Consider the following 11,389-nt stretch of genomic DNA (forward strand, 5'->3'; position numbering starts at 1 on the left):
ATTCACGCAATCCACTGATTCCATTCTCCCTCAATACACAATCCCAAGCTGCCAAGAATCTTTCCGTCGTCATACTATTTTCCTGGACATATAAAATAAAGGAATGAGCCTAATGCCCAGCAAAAAAATCTACTACAAGCATGAAACATAAACATAAACTATAAATGTATAACATATAACATATACTATAAACATATGACTACACTAACACATACCACATAAGACTACACTATTAATGGCCATTATGACATGTGATAAACCATCTGTGTCCCATGTCTAATATTTGAGGTAGGTTAAATCACATGGTAATATATGATAACCCATCTAAATCCCCTGTCTAATATTTGAGGTAGGGCAAATCATATGATAGTATATGATAACCCATCTGGATCCCCTGTCTAAAATTTGAGGTAGGGTAAATCATAACTATAAACATAAAGATGATAAACACTAGGGCACTAAGCAACTATGAGCCCTAGATAAAACGTAACATAACATAAAATTGTCATAACATATTATACATAAACATAACACGTAACATATAGAAATTATCCTATTTTCTGTAACGACCCCAAATTTGCTAATAAGGCTTAAGGGCCTTGATTAGTGTGCCGGGAGGGCGTAAATGGGATTAGAGTGAATAGTACTTATTTGAAAGTGGTATTATGTGATTAATGGTGCTTAAATGATATTATATGATAATTGATGATATTATGTGATAATATGTAATAAATATGTTGTATATGTGGATAATTCTATAGCCGGCGACTCGAGGCGATCTTAGGGCTAGATAGCGGGAAAAGTCACAACGGGGCATTATAATTGACTTTGGGCAAGTCAGGGGTATTTTAGGTATCGGGTAGTGATTTAGACTATCGGGTGATGGAAATAAATATATGGAGATATATTTGAGGTTAGAGAGTTTAGGCGGGAATATTGGGGAAATTTACTATTTTGCCCTCGGGGGTGTTTTCGGTACCCCGAGCTTTGGGAATAGTCTAATAACCTAAGGATATACTTGGAAGACTTTAGAAAATTGTAGACCCAAAATTAGACCGACCCTTTCTCAGCTCTTTCTCTCTCTTCTCTCTCTTAAGGAAGAACAACACTGAAATTTGAGGGGGAATTACTGGAATCAAGCTGAATCTTTGAGGAACTAAAGGGCTGAATTAGAGGTTGAGCTCAAGAACTAATCAAGGACTAAATTAGAGCCAGGGTAAGCATTGATTTTCATTCTGTGGTTAGGAACTTTAAGAAAAATGGCTGAGTTTTTAACAGTTGTTATTTTGATATTCAAGGGGGAGTTTGAGGCTTGAAACTTTGAAGATAGGTCAGGGGATTCTTGGAGGAACGATTCTACAACTGAGGTAAGTTTCAATTCAAAGTTTGATGGTTGAGTTTTAGTATTTCCATGGCTGGTTTTGAGTTTTTAGGTTTGAAATCTCAGAAGTTGGAATTGGGATTTTGGTGAGTGTTAGGCTGGATTTTTGGTGGAATTGTGTTGTTTAAATCATTCTAATGATGTTGTTATTAAATGGTTTTGAGTTGGGAGCTTTGGGATGGCCAAAAGTGAGGTTTAGAGGTTGAAAATGGTGGGTTTTTCTGGGTTCGAAGGGTCGGGCCGCGGCATAGTTCTTGGTGAGCCGCGACCCTTCGAAGCTGATGCATGCTGAGGAAGGAGGGCGGGCCACGACATGGTCCAAGAAATGCCGTGGCCCTTACCTATTTTTGTGCCTTAAGTGGGCTCTGTTTGGGGCCATGTCATGGCATGGATGGCCTATGCCAGGGCCCTTAAGGGATTTTGGGATTTTGAGATTTTAGGCTTGGGAATTTAACCTAGGGTGCTCGGGATTGAATCTTTTACCATATTTGGTGAAGTTCAATGTTCCGAGGACTAGAACTTGGTTTAGAAACTCATTTAAGATTTTTAATGGTATCCTTCATCATGGTTGTGACTAGGTGCTAAGCTAGGGCTCGGGGATCGGATCGCGCTCAAGGAGTATCGCCCGTAACTAATTCATCTAGTAGTCAAAGGTAAGAAAACGACACCCGGTTGAATATTTGAACGGGACTAAGGGCTCCCTGATATATATGATTGAAAGAATGGTATCATGCCGTGTAAATTTTAAACCAACGGCCTAAGTGTGCCACGGTTAACTTGTGCAATTGGCACGGCTCGGACACTGGTATCCGAGGACAACTTGTTATGCACTGAGCTCGGTTTAAGCGGGCCGGAGTCAGTGGGTTAAACAGATGGTGCGACCTAAGGTGTCGGCCCTAGTATTTGTGTTAATTGATTATTATATTTGGCTATGAATTTGATTAATGAGAGTGTTGAATAATCTAAGTATAGATGAAGTTATTGTACCTTGAAGTATGCTTATATGCTATGGGTTGAATATCTGGACATGCTTACTAGAATATCCGTTTGAAAATATTGTATATGCTGTGTATGTTGTTTTCTTGCTGGGCCTTGGCTCACGGGTGCTGCGTGGTGCAGGTAAAGGCAAGGGCAAGATTGATCAACCCTGATTGGAGAGCTCTGCAGGGTGATTGTACATGTCAGGCCGCTCAACCGCCACAGTTGAGGAGATTACAGGGACGAGAGGACCAGAACCTTGTATTTTGCCTTAGTATGGCTAATGGTTACTCTTAACTGTTGAATTTTGTAAACCAACTTTAAACATTGTACTTCGGGGGATCCCTTCTGTAAATGATTTATAATCTATAAAATGTTTCTTTTGTGGCCAAAATGTCTTTTAGCCCTAGAACACTTTAGCTAATAACACGTTTTGAATAAACGACTTGATTAGCAAGTCTCACACCTTTATAAACACACAGTGTAGCGGTCTTGGCTATCTAGGGCATTACATTTTCCTTACCATATCGGGATGTGAGAACAAGGATGGGATTTTGGAACACTCCTAAAAACCATTAATGGAGAGGTGAGTATTCTAAAAGAAGGAGATGAAAAAGAAATGAATCTAAACCACCGAGAAGAAGAACTTACCGAAATGAAACCTCAAGTTCAAAGACTATAAGAACTAATGAAACAATACAGAAAGGAACTAAGAATATAAATACCTTGAATGCACTATAACTGAACTGCACCTCGATATCGGAATACTCACTATTATCCTTACTTCCCAAGTGTTTAATCTTAGAATGATAAAGCTTATAACCCCAACCCAAGTGTTTAACACTCTAAAGTAAACCTAGCAGCTTGAAGGCTCTGAACTCAGCTTGAAGAATGAAGAAATGGCTGCGTACTAGGTCCTATTTATGGAGTTCAAGAATGAAAAGATCTTCTTTTAGCTTGAATAAAATAATGACTATTTAATTGAAAATCATTTGAATATTCATTCAGCAGAGGCTTAAGACTCGGTCAAAAAGATTCTGGGCTTATCAAGAGTTTATGGAATAAAATGAGCTCGGTTTCAAAATTATTCAAAATTCATGCCCTAGAGCTGATATATCGCCCATGCTAGGCGATATATCGCCTGGGCTGATATTCTTGAGGCTCGTCGAAGTGTTCGTGCGAAGTTCACGTGTTTTTGTATTCCCCGAGTGGCGATATATCGCCCCCTAGAGTTGCGATATATCGGCATACGCTGAAATATTATACACGTAATTGCACTTTTTCAGCCTAATTTGAATTGAGTAAAAATCTTTGACTGAGTCCTATATTGATTTCAAAGCTGCTGGCAGACTCTGGGATTTTCAAATATTACTCTTAACAAACTATTCCTCATAAATAATTAATTTCTCATTAAATATGCACATGACAAGTGTCATTATCTTATTGGGTCTATCTAAACCTTATAGTATAATAAATATGATCTTCATAATCAGTCATTATAATCAAACCTTAGGTTATAATTAGTATTCTTAAACTATAGGTTAAACTTATAAAATCTACAAGTGTTGCTACGAGTGTCCAACTAAGTCTCGACTTGAGCCAAAATCCACAGTAATAAGCATACTACAACAACTACTAACTATCACTACTACTACTACTACTACTACTACTACTATTACTACTACTACTACTACTACTACTACTACTACTACTACTACTACTACTACTACTACTACTACTACTACTACTACTACTACTACTACTACTACTACTACTACTACTACTACTACTACTACTACTACTACTACTACTACTACTACTATCTAACTAGCTAAGTAAAGTTCTTGGACTCTACATAAACACACAGTGTAACGGTCTTGGTTATCTAGGGCGTTACAACTTGTTATCAGAGCGGTTTAGGTTTAAGGGTTCCTGAAGACTGGCTGGGTGTGTACACTCGCTGCTAAAGATAAGCTTGACTCATGGTTAAGTACTTAATGAAATGATTACGTGGTTAAATGTTTAAATTGAACCCATATGCCTTATCTACGTGTTAATATAGAGAAAGCATGATGTGTAAGAGTGTATTTGGTAGTAATGGAATTTGATAATTGGTGTATGAGCAATGTAAATTTGTCTTTTGATATGTATATTATGTGTATAAATATTGTGATTGTTTGGACCTGCCCATGGGATGGTTCTGGATATGAATATCAGGGCGAAGGGGTTAAGTCAGTGATTGCGGACTGATGAAGAACATATGTACTCAAGATAGTTAATTGTACCTAGTATTGTTAGAATGGGGGCTGTAGATGATAGTTAGGGTCGGAACCCTCCATCTGCCCCTGGAATTCGCAATATATGTTTGCTGGTATGCAAGTAGGGTAGCTAGATCAGGTTAAGGGAATTAAATGGTTGAGTCAACAGTTCAATTGGGGAAACGATGTTCCGTGTGTCTTGATAGTAAGGGCACCAGTGTTGGTTCAACCTGAGGATGGAAATAGATAAGATTTATCGTATGAACGATGTTAGAAGCTTTATCCTCTATTTTTCAAGGAAGGTTTGGGTTTGCTTAGGAACTGACCAGTGGATGGGTGTGATTAACTCCATCGTTTATGATATGAGAATGGTAGGTCACGATAGAGTAGTTGCGCCATGTATATGCGGTAAGAGGATGCCCTAATGTGGTGGGAAATAGTACGCCAGACCTGGAATGTTGTCATGATAGGTTGGGAGGAAATTCAGACAGTGATTTGATAAAAGAGACTACTGTGATACAGTTTGAACTACGAAGACTAATGAGTTTACAAACTTGGTTTAGAATGGTAAGACAACGACAGGGTATGTCAATGAATTTGGTGGGTTGGTTAGATCCGCTTTTAGTTTGATGAGGACTGAGCTCTGGGATGGCCCCGAGCATCGAGGTCGCTCCAGTGAATGAGATTTTCATCTATGCTCGGGCAGTAGAGAGAGCCTTGTTATTAAAGAATAAGAGATGAGATATGGGATGTGTATACTGTAGGGAAAGGAGCTCAGGTAATGGTATTCCCATTTATGGGTTTAAGTAAGGGCAGATGCCCAGTAACCAGAAAAGAAGGACCCCTGATAGTTCTACTACTCCTGGTTTTGATTGGAAGGGTTATAATTTACAGGTTAGCCGCCAGGGCGACGATGCACTACTACAAAATACCCTTTACGGGACACTTTTTTAGGACACACACATAAATGCAAGTCCTTAAAAATATTTATGGAGTTTTTAGGACACTCATTGAGAGTCCTGGAAAAACACAATTTAGGACTCGCAATGAGTGTCCTAAAAAGATATACGAGTCATAAAAAAATCTGGGCTAAAAAATGAGTGTTTTACTTAACAATTTTAAGGACTTGCTTTGGGAATCCTTAATACTTTTTAAGGACTCGCTTTGCGAGTCCTAAAAACACTTGGGCTGAAAAATTAGGAACGGTGACTTTTAAAGACTCGCTTTGTGAGTCCTAATAGAGTATTCAGGACTCTCAAAGTAAGTCCTTAAAATTGTTTCATTGCTTAAAAAATATAGGGTCAAAATACACATTTGGGATTTATTTCAGTCACACACAAAATATTTTTAATTTAAATAAAAAGAAATTGTGTTAACTAAAAAGAATTTATATATTGGATATCATATATTTTTTAATTAAATAAATAAGAAAATTTTAAAATAATAAAAAAAAAAACTGAAACCCTCTTTCCCTCTATCTTCCCCGAAGCTCTTCCTTCTTTCCCTCCATCTTCCTTCTTTTCCCTCTATCTTCCCCGAGCTCCATCTTCCCTCTTCCCCTCTATCTTCCTTTTTTTCCCTCTATCTTCCCCGAAGCTCTCTTCTCCGAAGCCCTCTTTCTCTCTCTCGACGGCAGCAAGGGGGTCGGGGTCGGGCTGTTCAGCAGCAGGGGGCTCGGGGCTGGGCTCGACAGCAACGACTGGTGGCTCGGGGCTGGCCTCGACAGCAACGACTGGTGGCTCAAGGGATGGGCTCGACGGCGGGTGGGGGGGTCTCGGGTCTGGGCTCGACGGTGCAAGGGCTGGGCAGGACGTGGAGGCTTGGGGGCTCGTTGGGGCTGGACGGCGCGGAGGCTTGGTGGCTCGTTCGGGCTGGACAACTCAGAGGCTTGATAGGTATACGTGCTTCTACTCTTTGACTTCATTTATCTTACTTTGTTTTCATAATAGTTCTGGTGACTTGATCATTATTTTTACAATGCACATTCAAAAGGAAGTTTGAGACATTGTGATGCCTCTTGGTTCTGTTGACCTATATTTAAGTTTAATTTATTTTTCTAATGGTGATCTGCATTGCTGCTGAATGGTTATGAACATTTTCACCCTAAGAGCATTGAAATTTATGCCAATGGGGAATTTTTGTCTCTTGAAGCTTCAACCCCATTCTGAATTTGTTCAGTCATATTTTACTTTTAGGTTGCTAATAACTTTACCATTTTCAGGAGCTCTGGGAAGAAAACTTGAGTGCTTCTGTTAGTCTTCAGGTTTTAGAAATTACTGAGAAGTTTTACACAATGGCTGCTTCCCATAGTATTGCTACAGACTATGGAAAACTTGATTGATTCTAATATGCAATCTTGAGAACTAAAGAAAGCATAAAGGGATGATAAATTGTGTAGCTGGGTTTATAGTTATATTATCTAAAATAGCATGAATAGGTAGTTTTAATATAATAACTGTAATCATAAAGATTTATATATGATCTAATGCTCTAATATATTTGTATGTAGTTGTCTAGCGGATTAATTAGAGAAAATATTATCAAAGAAAGTTAAGTGTAGTAATTTTCTTCTAATTGTTTCTGTATAATCTTTCTAATTTCAGAAAATTGAGGATGGGACTTGAGAAGCTAGCTTGCAAGTTATGATTAAACAGGTTTCAAGTTTGGTTCATAGTCTCTCTCTTTGTTTCTTCTTGGCTGGTTGTTTATCGAATACATTTTAGCGCCCCCTACTGGTTAAAAGGTTCAGTTTCATGAAAAATAATAATAGTAGGTTATTTTTTTTAGCTTCAACTGTCCATTGATGTTTTTATTTTCATGTCATTTTCTAGAAAGAACTAAATCAATAGTTTATTGGCAATAGGGATGGAGGAACTGTCATTTCTTTTAACAACAGAATGTAATATTCTGTTAGGAAACTAATTTACTATCATGAGATATTGTTTCTTTTTTCTATTGTTTTGAAAGCAGATTTTTTAAATGGATTTGGTTCAGAATTAGCCTTAATATTAGTACTAATTGGAATTGTTTTAGTGGGACACTCCAAATTTCAATGAATAATCATTCCAAATGCCTTGCTTTAATTTATGCATCACGTAGGACAAATCATGATGACTAATTATATATATGCTATAGTTATAACCAGATGCTATAGTGAATCAATGATAAGATCATCTTAGTGATTCATTCATTCTAAAGTTTATATATTCTCTTTTTCTTTTTTAACCTATTAAAATTCATTCCTTATTGCTCAAATGGTTTTGATTGTTCTAGTGCTGAGATTTTTAATTGTATGTTATAGCAGTTACTTGATTTTCTAGTACCATGATTAGTCCCACTAAAGATTTCTTGGTCTAAATCTATTACTAATTTCTAGTACTTTAGTTTCATTAAGCTTTCTCTTTATCCCTACATATATGCGTGCCTTACTCTCTACATATATATATATACTATTGTATCATGTATGTATCATTATAAAGGAAAAAATAAACAAAGAAGGAAAGAATTGAGTCAGTAAATTCACTTTTTTTCCTAAATTTTCTCTATGATTTGATTATTCGTACTTGTTTTTCTTTGCTATTCCTTTTTGACCTGCATAAATAATAAATCTGTGATGGTTCATGTAATTCTGTTGCTATTAATTTAGGAAAAATTACCAGAGAAGCTTGAAACAGTTGGTGCATTTCAAAAGCTGCCCATGGTGATGCAATCTTTTGATATTCTTTACTCAGCAATAAAGAAGGCCAAGAGAGTTTCTCCAACTAAGGGTAATTGTTTTGGGTGGTTTCTTGTTGACATAACTGCACATAAAGGGATTAGATGGAACTCTATTTATAGCTCCAGCTGCTAAACTAGCTTGTTTATGACATAGGCATTGCCAACATTGCAAAGCCAGAGAGAAATAGCGGTGCAAAGCAGCTTGATGCGTTGATGAAAGTTTGTTCTTAACTTCCATTTGTCATTTATAATTTAAAGTATCATCACCCATTAAATACTCTGAATAGTAATATGTTTTGCACTTTCTACATAAATATTGGTAGTTGGTGAGGTTGAGAGGGAAGGAGAATGGTTCTTCTGTAAATTTTTTGACATATTGCTTTCTTTCTCTGTCTTCAGGAATTGGCAGCTCCTTTGAGGACTTACATGCAGAGTTTTCCAAAGAGACATACTATTCATCCATATGAGCGATCTTTTATTGAATTGACTCTTGGAGATGGAAATTATCATTATATTATATCAAGAATTATTGTTATAAGGTAATCTTTGACATTATTTTTTATTATTGGTGCAGTTTAATATACAGCTAGTGTCATATATTCTCTAGCTAAACATATTATTACATTGTTTTAAAATTATAATTTAGGAAGCACATAAAACTTTTATATATGTTACAGCTATATACTTTTTACAATAGCAGAATTATTTAGAGTTAATTATTGAATAAGTTACTCTATCACACTGGGCCTAAACGTGCCATGATATATTCAAATGCCATTTATGTATTTTTAAATACTATTCATACATATATATGTCACTTATTAATTGAATAAGTTTTTCATATTTTCATTTACTTGAGTCGATTTTAAGTAACTCATATTTTCATTTACTTGAGTCGATTTTAAGTAACTCATATTTTTTTAAAGGTGTGAAAGTTAAATACTCTACTTTCCTCAAAAAAGAAAAAAGAAGTTAAACACTCAACAAAATTCAACAAGTAAAGTCAATATTATTCATACTTTTATATCAACTTTCAATTGGAAAAACAAAATATATATAAACTTTTAATATTACCATTCATACCTTAGTTATATTTTATTTTTCACTCTTTCCATTATTATTTAATTATTTAATTCGGATTTGACTCACTTTTATTATATCTGATTACATTGTAAAGGTGTTTATGTGCTGAGACGAACTTCAAAGAAACTTTTTTGGCAACAGTTTGCAAGAGGTATGCCTCTAACTTTTATTTTAATACTATGCAAATGTTAGAGGAGTTTGAATATCTTAAATATTCATCCATAGTGTAGTAGGTTCTGGGATTATTATTGTGTGCTGCGGTATAGCGGAAGGTTGAGAACTTGTGTGTTTTAGTGAAGTAGGACCTGAGAAATTTGTGTGCTGCGGAGATAAGGAAGAAAACTTGTGTGTTGTTTGAATTGATATTGGCAGATGGTTGGTTCCTAGTGTATGGAAAATGTTGTTCGATTTTATGTAGACTTGTCTATAATTATCCTATAATTGAATTGTGTTTGTTTGTTTGATTGGTTTCATTATAACATATACTTGTATGAATGTACTTATTGCGTGTTGGCATACACATATAGCATAGCCTTTTGTACGTCATATTTTATATATGTTAGTTTTCTTCTTGTCCCTTCTCACAGAATAAAGGTTTCAAAAAGGAAGATATATAGGCTCATATTACCAACTTTGGACATCATTTTTGGTGCTATTTTGCTTTGATAGTTTCTTTATTCTATGTGTTGAAGGATGGTTTGGTGTATTACTGGTTTTCTAAGTCAATGTATTTTGTTCCCCTGCTTTGACGGGATCAAATAAGAAAATTTAGCTAGAAATAATTGATTATATACAAATAATTTTTAAGGTTAAACATGAAGTGTTCTGATTTGGTATTTAAACATATATATGTATCTATTGTTCAAATCTTATGAAAGGGTGTATGTTTGTAATGCACTAAGTTTATTTCAACCTTGTGTATATATTCACTGTAAAAGGGTGTTACTATATGGTTGAAAATCTGTGTGCTATTTGATTTGTTTGACATGTTGGTGTTGAATGTAACAGATAGCTAGGCTAGTAAATTAGGGGATATGCTGTCCGATTTTCTATAGATGGTGACATGTTGGGTTTTCTCTTTTTCTTCTATTTTCAGTGCAAGATGTGTATTTTACTATGTTTGGATTTTTTTTTCTTTCTATTTTCAGTGCAAGATGTGTATTAAAGAACTTTTTTATAATGTGCAGATCTATATTGAGATGCATTTCTTTGGCGCAATACTAGACAACATTGGTAGTTGAAGTTTTTAGAATAAAAAATATATTTCACTAACTTTGTATACATTTCTTGTTTAATATTTGGTGATAATAGAATTTGATTGTAGTATAAACTATCATGTAATATGATTTTGTAAGCCGAGTAGACTAATTATTGAAATTATATTTTTGAGTAATTAATAAAAAATTATTTTGTTGTATTTTCTTTTGAAATTTTTGAAATCTAACATATATAATACATTTTGGACACTCAAAGGGATATATTTTTTCTAAATCAAAATGAAAATTGTAGCTGCATTTTTTAAAAAAAAAATAATTACTTTTAAGGGCATGTAAAGTGAGTCCTAAAAAATTAATTAAAGCACTCAATCAGATTTTTTAGGACTCGCACATTCTTTTAGGACTCGCAATGCGAGTCCTAAAAACATAATTAAAGGCACTCAACCAGATTTTTTAGGACTCGCGATGCGAGTCCTAAAAACTTAATTAAAGGAACTCAACTAGATATTTTAGGACTCGCGATGCGAGTCCTAAAAACTTAATTAAAGGCACTCAACCAGATTTTTTAGGACTCGCAATGCGAGTCCTAAAAAATCTTAGCTTTTAAGGCTCTCAAATAGAGGACTCGCACCCCGCGAGTCCTAAAAACTTTTTCAGGACTCACAATGCTAGTCCTAAAAATCTTTTTTTGTAGTAGTGATCAGGCCTAGTAAAGTTATTTAGTATGAGCCAGATATGGGAGACGCCATTTGGGA

The 11,389-nt window shown here is 35.4% G+C and overlaps 1 long non-coding RNA gene across 1 annotated transcript; it reads left to right on the forward strand.

The window, feature by feature from the left end:
• Window positions 1-8,767: 8,767 nt before the first annotated feature.
• Window positions 8,768-10,747, forward strand: LOC133805050 (uncharacterized). The gene is made up of 3 exons (XR_009878810.1): window positions 8,768-8,873; window positions 9,512-9,568; window positions 10,605-10,747. It is a non-coding gene; the product is annotated as an uncharacterized LOC133805050 (long non-coding RNA).
• Window positions 10,748-11,389: the final 642 nt, after the last annotated feature.

Source organism: Humulus lupulus, chromosome X, assembly GCF_963169125.1.
Source record: "Humulus lupulus chromosome X, drHumLupu1.1, whole genome shotgun sequence".
Classification (NCBI taxonomy): Eukaryota; Viridiplantae; Streptophyta; class Magnoliopsida; order Rosales; family Cannabaceae; genus Humulus; species Humulus lupulus.